Below are 15,587 nucleotides of genomic sequence, written 5' to 3' on the forward strand. Positions count from 1 at the left end.
AAAATTCATGTATTTATTCAACATCTCAAACATGGTAGGGAAATCATGGATATATATTATGTACATAATTTATATCTCCATTATCATACATGCTTTATACCACAACAATAACAACACATAATTTGCATGGAAATTCATATTGGAGTGTATGACTACTTGTTATTTAGATATCATGAAATCATGTAAATATGAAGTTCTAACATACTAGGAATTTTATCGAACACCTTGCATGCATTCTTTAAGGCATAGGTGGATTTCATACTTGCATTCTATCAATCCATCTAAAGATCATGTTTTTCAACTAACAACATAACTTTCATGAGATATACAGTCACGATACTATTATATAGCAAAACAAACAAGCATCAACATGGGTATGATCATATCACCACAATCAACTAAGATTTTGTATTTTAAAGATTGATTCTTGAACTTTACGGACAAAAGGAATCCGTGGATGAACACTACGCATACCTTGGAAGGGAGGTTCTTGATGATTGACGGAGGAATTTCCTTGAAATTTAATCTTCAAGCTTGACTGTGCAACCTTAGTTGTTTTTCTCCTATGGTGCTCTTGGATGATGAGCTTTGAGATGTTAATACGGTTGTAATGTGTTTAGAAGCTATATATTTCGTAGGGTTAAGTTTAGGGACGTGTAAGGAGTGTTAAAAAACTTAATTACCCTTAGAATAAATCAAAACGGAGTGTTTTTGACACCTAGAATTGACTTATGTGGCACCCAAGTGATTGACTAAGCTAGGTTAGGCGGCGCCTAACCAATCGCCTATGCTTGGGTTGGGTGGCGCCTAACCAATCGCCTATGCTTACTGTCTCTCACGAAAAAGGGCATAACTTTTTGCTCGGGTATTGGATTAAGGCGAAATTGGTATCGTTGGAAAGATAATTCAATTATCTATAATTTGGTGGATAGAAATATGCAGAAATACCACATTAACATCGATTTATACTCATTCAAAAATGATCCTTGCAAAATCAAACACTAAAACTTTATGGATTCAAAAACTCTTAGCTTGTATTACCTTAAGTGACTCATATGAACATGCTTAATGTATCATAAGGTATATTATCGCTAGGATACTCATTGTAAGTCATGCACTAAAATGCTACTCACAGGATAGAAGGTTTTATACATAGGAAAAATGGTTCGTCTCCTAGCTTAGAAACATACGGGGTATTGCAATATCTCCCCCTTGGAAACATTCGTCCTCGAATGGAAATTAACTGAAGCAGGAGAGATGATAAGATGAAGTACATACAAGAAATACACTACTGAAACATGGGTTCATGACTGGCATGATTGAAAGCTGAGCACAATATACTAAATATGCATATTGATGCATGGGAGGCGTATTCATGAATATAAGACTGAGGATTCTAATAAAGTAAGTTTTCTTAAAATAAGAATGCATATCTGATGCACAACTAAAAGGCTGGATCCATGCATATCTGATCCATGATTATATGAGTGACATAATACGTGAATGCATAACTGAAAGTACTAATGAGCTGATCACACATATCTGATGCGTGAATTCATGACTAAACTTACTCATGAACATGCAATGGTAACCGTATCAAGTTTGAACTGAAAACTGAGCATCGAACTGAATACCAAGTTTGGCACTGAAATATGAACATGAGAACGAATAAGTTTAAGGAAAACTGTTACCTTGAACTGATAATATCGATAAGTTTGAGATTAATTACTCCATATGCATGATCGAAAATATGAGAACATAGCTAAGTCTGGGATGTGGTAGATATACTGAATATCATGATCTGAACTGAATCTTGAAAACATGGCATACGACTGAAGTTGGAGTTTGAGGGTTAACTTATGAGTACCCCTTCTCCAAACTAGATTTATCGAAAGAAAATAGAGAATCATGTTTATGTCATGAAATTTTGGGGGTATGATGTTTCTCCCCCTTGGGACACTATGTCTCTCAAAGAATACTGACTTGGATGAGATACTGAGGGAAATTGAGGCGATGTGCAAGGCACCTAGGAACTGAGTTATGACTGAATAGCTAGGATCTGAAACTGAGACATGATACATGAACTGAGCTGAACAAGAGTGCATAAATACACTAACTTATCTAATTAAATGAATAACTGATAGCTGAATACTGGATCTGCAAAGCTAAACTGTACTTAGTTTGAATAGCTGGGCTAAGATTTTTGAGTTTTATGCATAGGAGATAAGGACTAACTGAGTAGAATGAGGGATCTGAGCATGGATTCATAAAGTCTGTATTATTTTTGAATGCAATACCAAGCGTACGACATGGCTCTGAGATATTCTATAAACTGGGGTACTGAAACACTGATAACTGAGTACTGACAACCTGAAATCTATGGTCAAGCATGTCTGTAACTGAACTGAGTTTTAAATATGGTTACTGAACTGAAAATAACATTATAACTAAGCCTATAGCTAGTATAAAAGTACTGAATTCAAGGACTGAACACTGATCACTGAGTGCTGGATACTGAAACTATAATTAAGTTGGCAACTGAGTTTTTGATGGCTACATACTGGGGACTGACATAAGTCAAGGATCTAAATGTACACTTAACACTTTGTACTTTCCCAACTTCTAAATACAACCCCTTTCTAGATGCTTACTTGCACATTTATCATGACATTCAAGCCTATCTTCACAACTACACCCTTGTGCAAAGTAAGCATGCAACAATCTTCTCTTATCTAAACAACTGCTCATCACTACACTGTTCCATAAGGAGAGCTAACTGGAGGAGTAGATCAGGAGGACCTGAAACACGAATATATACAAACTAAACTTGACACATGACTGAAACTTGAGAAATAAAATATCAATAGTTTAGATTTACCAATAAGGTCTGAACTGAGGATATACATGATATAATCTAAATGTATATGATCTGTAGGGGCATAGCATGAGTCATGGAAGCTAAGTATACTAGAAAGCATGATATGCGTACATGAGTCATGAGCTTCATGACCTGAGTCTAGAGTTTTCTATACTCATGAGACATGATTCGAATACTGAGGGAGCTGAAACTGAACCCCTTATACTGGGAACTGAAGGCGCACATAATCTAGTGGAAAGTATGTGAAAGTATATTGTTCTAATGGAACATGACTCGTACTGTGGAGTAAAAGGGACTCCTTATGCTGGAAATTGAATTCATACATGATTATAGTTCGTGACCATAGAGTTGGTATGCAATGCCTGAGTTGGTTTCGTGATAGCTAAAGTGAAAAACTATGCACTGAGATGAGAATGGGTCTAGAATTGTCTTCCCTTACTGCTTTCTATACATACTGGCTCTACTACTAAAATCTGAGGGACTGGCTTAGGTACTTTATCTACCATCACATACCTACATTATGTTCAGCACCTGTCTGTCTTACTAAACACATCATCTGATTCTGTTTCCTCATATACTGCTAATATCACATTCACACCTTCATGCTTGATTTTGAGTCAATAAACTTAAGTTTTTAGCTCGTACTGTTCAAGCCTACTGATCTAATCCCCATGAATACATAATCTGATCAAATAGAATAATACTATCCCAACTCTACTACTGCTAAACTTCTGGGTTCAAGAATGAGTTCTCATGATCATGAATAAAATCTGTACGACCTTGGAACAATAATGAACTGATGGGATACTATTTGAGTCTGTGGCTAATCCCATAACTGACTGTAGGGACTGTCTGAGAAAGCCCTATCTTTAAGACTTTGAACTTCACTATTTTCGTTACCTTAAAAGTAAGGTAAAGTAAACATGAGGGGTGCATGATATGAATCTACATGGGTTCCTTAGAGAAACTTTCCATAGCACGATCTTGAGACATGAAAGAAGGGAAACTGTTCCTAAAATATCTCATAACCTCCTGCACATAAGTGTGGTGCACAACACGCCCATGTACAAGACTCTACTTGATGCAGCTTTCAGACTTTCGAGGATTGAACCTTAGGCTCTGATACCAAGTTTGTAATGCCCTGATTTGCTGTAACCGAAATGCTACACGGTGCTCATGACCCCGAGGGACCACAAGCTAACCCATGACTGATATCTATACCTGTAAACTGCATAATATCTTATAAAATATGCAGAAACATGAACTTTAAGGCCATAAGGTTCAATATTGATACATATCTGAAAAAAATATGGTATAACAACACCAAAAAAAACATAAATATTGAAGTCTGAACATCTAACCTGACATCTAGTCTGAAAGCCTCTAACTGAACTGAATAAGGAGTTGATGGGACATGTCCCCAACTAACTCCAACTACTGAAATAAACTAAAAACTAAAATAGAAATAAAATCATCATGTCCTCGAAGGATGAGGACTCACGTCTATCTCTGACTGCTGATCCTAGAATCTACTGCTGATTTGGAGCTCATGTCTCTGAACCTATGGTGTAACATAAAAGAAAGCACCATAGCGCAAATGCGTCAGTACGTCTGAATGTACTGAGTATACGAGTGAGGTAGGATAAATGCAAAGGGTTATATGTATGAAAATTACTGACTGATATGAATATGAGAGTACATACATGTATACATAACTGTAACTGAACTCGTGGAGATACTGACTACTGAGTCTGAATACTGACAACATAAGTGTACTGATAATGAGATTCTGAAAGACTGAGTTTACTGATATTGATATGTAAATCACTAATAAGTTATGGATCTGATACTGTATTATTGAATTTTAGGAGACTGATACTATATTACTGATAAAGGAATGATTGTTTCTGACAGTTTGAATTATGAAGAACTGGTCTGATTAATTGTATCTGATAGTGCTGAAGTTGAGTACTGATAGCATGAGTTTTGATAACTTTTGTGATTGATAGCATAAGTGACTGTATCTGACAGTCTATAAATCTGAAGGAAACTATCTGAGTTTAATTCTATTTCTGAGTTGATTGTATCTGACAGTCTTGATATACTGAAATCTGAAGAACTATTTGAGTTCTTTACAGAGACTGGATAGCTATAGCTGACAGTCCTGAAATCTGTGACTGAAACTGTGGGAAGTACTTATCTAACTGACATGCCCCAAATATACTATAATAGCTAAGCTGGGGTCCAATCTCTTCCCCGACTGGAGGGGTGTTAATACCGCGCCATTGGTAAGGACAACTGTGAGAACCCTATACTGGCAGGTACTTAAATGAGAATGGTGGGAACCTTAAACTGACGGGTTAAGCCACCTCATCAACCCTAATTTGACGGGTTAAGATGTCTCAACCTATGCTGGCTACGTAGTTTTGGAACAAAAGAATGACTACTAAGAATCACACTCTGAACTGGCGGGTGAGTTCCCATCCTTGGGTTCACTCAGTGCTAACTTCTACTCCCATCTGAAGGACACTAAACTGAATAACTAAGCTAAACTGAATAACTGAACTGAACTGATACTGATTATCTGGATTGATACTAGTGGTATTGTTTAGCAGAGCTAAACTAAGTTTACTGGATTCCAATGACTGACGGAATGTACTGAGTTTTGAGGACTGGTTGAGAGTACTGAAGTTACTGAGATTGACTGTGAATATTAAGGTACTGGTTGAGAGTACTAAAGTTACTGAGATTGACTGTGAATATTAAGGTTGCTGAGGTTACTGAGCACTGAGATTATTGAGATTACTGGACTACTAAGATTACTGAGATTTCTGAGTTTTCCTGAGTCACATGACTGATTGAATTCTATATATCATGGCTTGACTGAGAGTATCGTGAAAAAATGACATGTCTCTAGGCACACAACTATATTTTTTGGGTACAAGTACCCCAGGACTTGATGGAAGAAAACTGACACAACTTGAATTTCTTGAGTACATTACCATCAATAACAATCCATAATACATGAGTGGGGGATTTCATAAAGTACATGGTCATCATAATATCTATCATGAATAGGAATGCTTATAATCAAGTCATAAATCTCATATTCTAATATCATGGGCATTCCGACAATATATACTATTCATAGCAAGGGCATGGAAACCATTTAAGCATAAGGGAACGGCAACATGAAACATTTAGTTCATATTATAATGATTTGGGAATATTAAAATTCATGTATTTATTCAACATCTCAAACATGGTAGGGAAAGCATGGATATATTTTGTGTACATAATTTATATCTCCATTATCATACATGCTTTATACCACAACAATAACAACACATAATTTGCATGGAAATTCATATTGGAGTGTATGACTAACATGAACTTGTTATTTAGATATAATGAAATCATGTAAATATGAAGTTCTAACATACTAGGCATTTTATCGAACACCTTGCATGCATTCTTTAAGACATAGGTGGATTTCATACTTGCATTCTATCAATCTATCTAAAGATCATGTTTTTCAACTAACAACATAACTTTCATGAGATAGTCACGATACTATTATATAGCAAAACAAACAAGCATCAACATGGGTATGATCATATCACCACAATCAACCAAGCTTTTGTATTTTAAAGATTGATTCTTGAACTCCACGAACGAAAGGAATCCGTGGATGAACACTATGCATACCTTGGAAAGGAGGTTCTTGATGATTGACGGAGAAATTTCCTTGAAATTTGATCTTCAAGCTTGATTGTGCAACCCTAGTTGTTTTTCTCCTATGGTGATCTTGGATGATGAGCTTTGAGAAGTTAATAGGGTTGTAATGTGTTTAGAAGCTATATATTTTGTAGGGTTAAGTTTAGGGATCTGTAAAGAGTGTTAAAAGACTTAATTACCCTTAAAATAACTCAAAACAGAGTGTTTTTGGCCCTTGGAATTGACTTAGGCGGCGTCCAAGTGATTGCCTATGCTAGGTTAGGCGGCGCCTAACCAATCACCTATGCTTGGGTTGGGTAGCGCCTAACCAATCGCCTATGCTTACCGTCTCTCACGAAAAAGGGCATAACTTTTTGCTCGGGTATTGGATTAAGGCGTAATTGGTATCGTTGGAAAGCTAGTTCAATTATTTAGAATTTGGTGGGTAGAAACTTGCAGAAATACCACATTAATATCGAGTTATACTCATTCAAAGATGACCCTTGCAAAATCGAACACTAAAACTTATGGATTCAAAAACTCTTAGCTTGTATTACCTTAAGTGACTCATATGAACATGCTTAATGTATCATAAGCTATCTTATCACTAGGATACTCATTGTAAGTCATGCACTAAAATGCTACTCACAGGATAGGAGGTTTCATTCGTAGAAAAAATAGTTCATCTCCTAGCTTAGAAACATACGGGGTATTACAACTTTTTCAGTCACAATTTTGCCCGAGGAGTTGTCCATGACTTCCTTAGTTTCTATCATTGACCATTTGTGAGATGGAGGGAAGTTTCCAACGGTTTTCTATTAAGCGGGAAGGCACTAATCATTGGAGGATGAACTTTCAAATTGAGGACTTTGGCATGCGAATCCGGTTTGCTTTCCACGATCTCAAGGCAAGGGTATGGAGTTTCACGATCATTGAAACAAGTCATTGTGGGGAAAAAGAGCACCCTAAACCATTCCTAAGGATTAAGAAAGGAATAAATATTAACTATTATGGAAACACAAGTTGGGTGAAATAGGAAACAAGAGAACCTGAAGTTGAGTGTTAAAGAAAAACAAAAATAATTAACAATAGCAACACAGGTTAAACTTGGCCGCAATTTTTTTGTTTAGTTGCTATTCCTTGTTGCCGGTTACAATAAACATAATTACAAAACTTGGTTAATTTACAACTCCCTGTTGTTACTTATTAAAAAAATGAGTAGCTTATGATTGCAGTTACGTATTTCTATTGCAATCGTGCAAATTTGAGCGAGCAAAAGGCATTAGGTCGCTATGAAAGTTATAGTTTCATGAGAAGCAGTTTGTGGATTCAACAGTATTAGGCAAGGTTACAGCTATGCAGCCTGGCAATTAAACACAATCGAACAATTTTCTTTGTCGCTATCAAGTGCTTTGATGAATTTTTTCTACAACGGAAAATCTTATATAGAAGTTCTGGTGAAAATCTCAATTTTGCATATAAGGAAGGTTGCAATAATATTGGAAGAAGAGAATCCTTGGGAATTTCAATTTTTCAAGTAGCTAAAAGAAAATTACCATGTTTGAAAGATTTCTTTGAAAAAATTTGAATCTTTTTGAACACCAAAGGAAAGTTAATATTTGCTTGGTTCAAAAGTTAAATTCAAGAATCTTTACTAACATGCAAGGGGCAGTAAGTTAAGGAATTACTCAATATAATCCTATTTCAAATCCATGTGGAGGGGGCTTCAATATTGTCTAGTGTGTAATGACTTGAACAAATATTAAGGGTCATTTATTTCACGCTTAACCAAGAGAAGAACTTTTGCTATGTGACAATATGTTACGAAAATTTTAGACCACTTGCAAATGGTGGTCTATCTAGAAGTCACCGACAAGAAACAAATACCTTTGAATTAAAAAAAATTAAAACACATTTATAGGTACTTCAAGTCTCGTCGCCAAGTTTCGGCAAGCCTATACATCGACAAGTCTCGAAGTAAGGGGAATTTGTAGAAATATAAAATTTAATGGGTTAAATTCATATAAAATTTGAGTTTAATTAATGATCCTTTGGGTTGATTAATTAATTTGGGCCCTACAAATTAATTAGTCCATTTGATTAAATTCAAGCCTAAGGTCCATTACACTTTGGAGCCCAGACCCATGCCACGTGTTAGGTTGACTTGGCATCCCATCAAATTAAAGACCAACAATGTGATGCCACATGTCCAAATGATGTGGAATCTCATTCAAATTCAAGAACCAGTCAAAAATTGCCAAGTGTCAAAGTGACATATTTCGGCCAATCACAAGCAACTAGGCCTACTCCCTACAACTATAAATAGGAGGTAACATAATATTCTAAAGGGGATTCTAAAAAGAGGACTTTGACAAGCATTGGAAACATCGTCATTGACTATCAAGTTATTGAAAGGAGAAATCAATAGAGTTCTTTTCGGAGATTATTGCAAAGCGACAAAAAACTTTCTGAAATTCCCGACGATTGAAATACGTCTCTAGGAGTCCAAATCATCCAGCGATTTGAGAAACACGCTATTGAAGGCCCTCAAATTATTTCTAAGTTTAGGAGAGAGGAATCAAGAGAATCACAGAATTGTACTTACGAAATTCATCAATAATATTTTTTCTTTTATTTTTCTTTGGTTGCAGTTAATTTTCGACACATTGAAAATTAGTTGTGAACAAATAGAACAACAACATACCCACTGTATTTATAAATTTAAACATAAGATATTAGAAGAAGGATGAGGGAGGTGGCATAGTAAAAGAATATTAAAATATAAATCTTTAAACTATCAATAATATATAATAAAATATATAAAAATATGAAACATAACTTTTTAAAAATGATTACAAGGTTATTTTTTCCTTGTAGATTTGATTAGAGATGGAGAATTGAGTATGTTGGTGTAACGCCCTGAGTCTATACTCCGAATGCTACACGGTGCTCATAATCCCAAAGGACCACAAGCTAATCCATGACTGGTACCTGCTGAAATAACTAAATAATAATGCTGAATAATATGCAGAATTAGGCAAAAATCATGCCATAAGGTTCAATCTATAAATAATACTGAAAGAGTTATCACAAATACGCAAAACTGAAAGATAAAAACTAAAATCTGAATAACTGCCTAAATACTCTAGTCTGGGAAGCCTTTAACTGTCTGAACTGTGGAGTTAATGGGACAAGTCCCCAACTAACTCCATCTACTGACATAAACTAAAATACTATAAAGAGTAATCATTTCCTCGAACTATGAGGACTCACCACTACACTGAATGCTTAAAATCTGATCTGCTAAGGTTGCTCGGGAGCCCGTGCATCAGAACCTATGATATAAGACATCATAGCACAAAAAACATGTATTAGTACTTTTAATGTACTGGTATGCTCAGTAAGGTAGGATGAAATACATGGGTTCATATGCATGAACTATAATAACTGAATAACATGAGTAAGATGGAATGAGAGTACATGCATGAATATGTATACTGTAGCTGAGATCGTGCTACACTGAACCTACTGAGTCTGAAACTGATTACCGATTAACTGAGTTTACTGATACTATATTACTGATAATTGAATGACTATATCTGACAGTCCTGAATTCACAGGAACTATACTTAGATCTGATAGTCCTGAATCTATTGAACTGAACCGAGTTTTATTCTGAGACTGAGTCTGAAATTAAGACTGTGGGAGGTAATCATCTAAGCAACATGCCCCTCTCTAAATTGATTGGGGTCCAACCTGTAACCAAGTTGGAAGGGTATCAATATTGTAACACGAGTAAGGACAAGCTGTGAGTTAACCCTCTCTGATAAGAAGCTCTTTCATCAACCCTTGCTGGTAAGAGAACTTGAATGAGATGTATCAACCCTCATAAAGTCTGGCAGGAAGATATCTCAACCTACGCTGGCTACGTAGTTCTGGAACACAATGACTGCTACTAAGGATCACACCCTTTACTGGTGGGTGAGCCCCCATCCTTGGGTTCACTCGATGCTGAGTCCTACTCCCAACTGAATAGACTTTGAACTGATTTCTAGTCTGTACTAGGATGGACTAAACTGTTATAGAGTTTACTGCTTAGCTGAACTAAACTGAGTTCACTGAGTTTCCATTAACTGATGGAATACTACTGAATTCTGTTAACTGATAGAGTTTACTGAGGTTTGAATACTGAGTTAGACTGAACTATTACTGACTCTAGTAAGTTTTCCTAAGTTTTGTAACTAACTGAGAGTACTACTGATCATGCCGTGATTGATACTATTCCATAACTGACCATGGCTCTAGACAAGCAGCTAAATTGTTGGGTACAAGTACCCCCAGGACTCGATAGCATAAATTAAGAGACATGGCATAAACATGACACATGTAAACTATGAAATTGATCATCATTCCTTTATTGGGGTATTTTTACAAACACTTGCATGATATAACTTGCAAACAAACTAACTTGACATGATTTCATTCTCTTAATAGTTCACATGGATAATTTATCGAGCACTTGGTGAGCATAGTATATGCACATAGTATTGAACAATGAGTGAGCATCATAATTCATCTCTAATTTCACAAATTAAGGGTTTATCATGGATTCACATGAATCTACATAATGTTTAAATTTACGTGCAATATATATATATATATATATATATATATATATATATAATCATGAATTTGGAACTTAATCCAAATAGCAATCATGAATACACTTTAATTCCAACCATGAAAATCATAAACTCAATTACTTGAAGTTCAAAAGAGATTCTTGGACCCCAAGGGTGAAGAGACCCTTGGATGAACACTTCACATACCTTGTTGAAGAATTTTTTGAAAGTTTATGGTTGAATCTTGAGTTCTTGATTTGAAACTTGGGCACCTAGGGTTTTGTTCTTGAGAAAATTGGAGAATGAATGAGTATATTTTCTCTCCAAAGGGCTTAATTTTGTGATTTGGGGCTGAAGGATGTGGGAAAAACCCAAATACCCCCAAGAACGCGGTCTTTTAATGACTAAAAATTGGGCTTTCGACGCGCAGGTCGACGCGGTATGTCGATGGCATCGACGCGATAGCCAACGCATCGCTCTATGTTCGTGTTGATTCACTGTAATTGGATGCTGGTAGCTGAGGAAAATATCAATCAATGTGATTGCCGATGAGGCTTGCCATGATCTCTTTGATCCACTGTTTTAAGATTCCAAAGGGGCTTCAAATGAAGTCCGAAAAATCCAAAACTTATTTTGAAGCACCTACGGACATTCCTGATCATGAATCAACCTAAACATCAACATTTAATGTATGTAAAGTTAGCAAAATATGATTTCCAACATTCATAGTCTAAAATAACACTAAGTCTGAGTACTTAGATAAAATATTCTAAGTCTGTGACCCCTTGAGATGCCTAAAGGACTGAATTAAGCTTAGGATTTCATGGGGTCTTACATTATCTCCCCATTGAGAATATTCATCCTCAAATGAGACTACTGAGACTTAGAATACTGAGAGTCTGACTTACTTACTGGACATGAACATCTGGAACTATATGACTGATATTACTGGTATTCTGAATTATCATACTGAACATGTATATCTGATGCATGAGTATAGCTGAACATGATTCATGAATGCATGACTGGTATTACTGATAAACTAAATCGATATACTGAACATGCATATCTGATGCATGGATACATGACTAAACTGGCTCATGAACGTATAACTAAACATGCAATGATAACTAATACCAAGTTTGTAACTGAAATCTGAATATGAAACTGAATAAGCTTGAGAAAAACTATTACCTTGAGCTGATTCTGGATTAGCGGAGAAGAGGTGAGGATACTTGGTCTGCATGTCTGCTTCTGTTTCCCAAGTATCTCCCTCAACGGACTAATTATGCCAAAGAATTTTGCTAGAGGACTTCTTTGTTCCTTATTCTGCAAATCTGATCATCAAGAATTTTGACTGGAATCTCTTCATAAGAGAGGAGGTTCTGAATATCTATGCCCTCAACAGGGACTACGACTGCTAGTTCACCTATGCATTTCTTTAGCAAGGATACATAGAATACTGGATGAACTGAAAATAGATCTGAAGGCAGCTCAAGCTCGTAAGCTACCTTTCTAAAATGGCTGGGGATTCAGTAAGGACTGATATATCAGGGAATGAGTTTCCCCTTCTTGACAAACCTCTTTATCCTCTTCATGGGAGAGATTTTCAAGAATATGAAATTACCGATCTCAAACTCGAGATCCTTTACTGAACACACATGAATAAGAACATGAGAACATAACTGATCTTGGAACGTAACATGATACATAAACTGAATATCGTAAACTGAACTGAGCTCCTTAAATACATGGCTTACGACTGAGATTGGAACTTGAGGGTCAACTTATGAGTACCCATTACTCCAAACTGGATTCATCACGTGAAAAGAAACTGGGAGGTTTAGGACATAAAAGCTTGAGGGTTATTGTACATCTCCCCCTTGGGACACTATGTCCCTCGAAGAATGCTGACTTGGCTAAGATACTGAGGAAAAATTGAGGCAATGCATAGGGAACCTACGAACTGAGTTGTGACTAAATTTCTAGGATTCTGAAACTGGGACATGATGCATGAACTAAGATGAACACATAACTACCTAGTTGTTCCATCTTGGAATAGTTACACTCATGAGATTTTGAGTAGTGCAACTAGATAGAAAGATGGGAAACCAAACTATACAAACTTGTCCGCCTGACTGCTAAAATAAATTACTGGCTTCACGGACTAACTCATGATGAACTCATACTCGACTGGAGCATTTCCTTGACACTCTTTTTATATAGTTTTAATAACTTTTAGGGAGAAAGGAATCTTGGCATGGCTGAACAAAACATCTAAATAAGAAATCACCCCCTGGCTTGAATTCTGCAATGTGAGGCGAGGCCTGTGAAACATCACCTAAAATAGGGTGACTACGCCCTACGCATTGCAACTATAACCCTTTAAGCTTAGAAATATTCCTCTAATACTCCCTCGACTACTTTCTCCACCTTAGTACAACACTTCACCTGAAGCTATTGAAAATATTCACATGGGTGTTGTGCATGTATGTATAAGCATACTAACTTATCTGACTAATTGAATAGATGATAGCTGAATATGGGGTATGTACGACTGAATTGCATTTAGTCTGAATAGTTGGACTAAAATTGTAGAGTATTATGCAAATGGGGTAAGAACTGACTGAGTATCATAAGATAACTGAGCATGAATTCGGAGATGACTGCATTGTTTGAGAATGCAAGATCGAGCATATAACATAATTCTAAAATAGTCTATAAACTAAGGTACTGAAATACTGGTAATTGAATAACTGATAATCGTACGCCTTGGTCAAGCAAACCTAAAATTGAACTGAGTTACTAATTTGATTATTGGGCTGGGGCTGGGATTGAGACTGTAATTAAGATGGTAACTGAGACTGTGATTGAGACTGTAACTGAAGTGCTGAGTTTCGGTAATTGGATACTGATAACTGAGGTTTAGACTAGTACTGAAGTACTGGGCTCTGATGGCTCAGCAACTGATAACTAATAGCCATGGTTTTGTAGAACTATCTGAGTTCTTTCCTGAATTCTGAGGTTGAATACTGATTACTGATTACTGAATACTATACCGGACTCAACACTTAACTGAGGCCTGAGGAATAGAATATCAACATCTTGGATGGATCTACCAAAAGATCTAGGCTGAGGATGTACATGTCATGATCTGAATTTAGCCGATTTATTAGGAGGGTAGCATAAGTCCTGGGTACTAAGTCCACTGTAAAGCATGGTATGCGTACATGAGTCAGGAGCTGCATGACCTGAGTTTGGAGTTTCTGTGTTCATGGAATACAATTTGTAACACTGAGTAAACTAGAATTTCTATACTGGGAACTGTAAGCGTACATGAGCTACGATCATAGAGCTAACACGTAAGAGGGAGAGACATCATAGAAGCTGCTGGGGCATTGGTAAGACCAAAGGACAAGACTAAAAATTCGAAGTGACCATACCGAGTTCTGAAGGCTATTTTTGGGATGTCACATTCCCTAGCTCTGAGCTGATGATAGCCTGATTGAGGTCTATCTTAGAGAAATAACTGGCACCCTGAAGTTGTTCAAACAAGTCATTAATTTTGGAAAGTGGATACTTGTTCTTGATCGTGATTTTATTTAGTTGATGATAGTCTATACACATTCTGAGAGAACTGTCTTTACTACACATGAATAAGATTGGTGTGCCCCACGAGGAAACACTGGGTCTGATAATCCCTTATATAAGAGATCTTTTAACTGTTCCTTCAATTCTCTGAGTTCTTCTGGATCCATTCTGTATGGCGGAATAGAGATGGGCTGAGTATCTGGGAGAAGATCAATTTAAAAATCAATTTCCCTTTCGGGAGAAACTCTGGAAAGATCTTCGAGAAATACATCTGGGAATTCACATACTACTAATACTGATTCAAGAGTAGGGGTTTTTGAACTAGAGTCCTGGACTCAAACGAGATGGTAGACACATCCCTTAGATATCATCTTTCTATCCTGAAGGTAAGAAATAAGCTGAACCCTAAGTGTTGAAGTACTACCCCTATACTCTAGGTTGGGTTCATTTGGAAACTGAAACTGGACAATTCTATTTGTACATTCAACTGAGGCATAGCAGGAATAAAACCAATCTATGCAGAGAATGACATCAAAATCAGTCATCTTTAATTCGACTAAGTTAGCTGAAGTGACTTTCTGAGATATCATAACTAGACAGTTCCTGTATACCCGCCTGTCTATGATGGATTTACCCACTGGGTTAGAGACTAAGAAAGGTTTTGCTAGAATTTCGAGACTGACTCTGAAATCAACTGTTATCATGGAGTAACAAAAGACAAAGAAGCTCATGGATCTAGCAAAGTGTAAACATGCAAGTTATAAACTTGTAACGTACCA

The sequence above is a fragment of the Capsicum annuum genome, chromosome 2 (genome assembly GCF_002878395.1).
Source record: "Capsicum annuum cultivar UCD-10X-F1 chromosome 2, UCD10Xv1.1, whole genome shotgun sequence".
In the NCBI taxonomy this organism is placed as follows: domain Eukaryota; kingdom Viridiplantae; phylum Streptophyta; class Magnoliopsida; order Solanales; family Solanaceae; genus Capsicum; species Capsicum annuum.